Consider the following 738-nt stretch of genomic DNA (forward strand, 5'->3'; position numbering starts at 1 on the left):
CCCATCCTCTGAACCGGTCCTTGGACCTTCATCTTTGGACTGTCCCTAAAAGGGGTCCTGGGCAGCAACCCCTCCATCTTTTGACCTTGGTGGAAGAGTCACAGGGAAAGAAGGTCCAGGGTCAGATGGAGCAGGGTTGGGGACAGGGAGGGAAGGGATACCCTAGGACACTGGGGTGCCAGCCCCTCCCCGACGCTGGTGGCTCCGTTCTGGTGGTGGGTCCTGAGCCCACCCTGGATGAGGACACCCAGGGGACTTTGCCAATGTGCATGCACTGATCCTCAGGGCACGGCCACTCCTCTCTTTGGGAACGTGCATGTGATGGAGAGGAGGAACCAGCCCTTGGCCTTTCTACCTGGTTGACCCGTGCTCTGCTCCCGGCGGGGACTGACGCCTCCAAGTTTTTTGAGTGGCTGGTGGTTGGGTTGGAACACACTCCCAGTGTCACCCCCTTCTGGGCTGGAGAATTGGGCTCTGGGAGGGTTTATTGGGTTGTTTGTTTGTTTTTTTTTTACAGCTGGCTTGGGCAAGGGAGGGAGGTGGGAAACTCGTGGTGGGAACCTGCCAGCAGGGGCGGGCACAAAGTTAGCATGGAAAAACCTTGGGACAACGACTAGATTTTTTTTGGGGGGTGGGGGAAGGACAGGTGGCAGCAGAGCCTCCAACCAAACCCGGGGGGGGGGGCAATCTGAACCCCACAAAACCTCTGCAGGCCGCGAAGGGGCATTGCCCGCGGGG

This window comes from Chaetura pelagica, unplaced genomic scaffold (assembly GCF_000747805.2).
Source record: "Chaetura pelagica isolate M959 unplaced genomic scaffold, ChaPel_1.0 scaffold397, whole genome shotgun sequence".
In the NCBI taxonomy this organism is placed as follows: Eukaryota; Metazoa; Chordata; class Aves; order Apodiformes; family Apodidae; genus Chaetura; species Chaetura pelagica.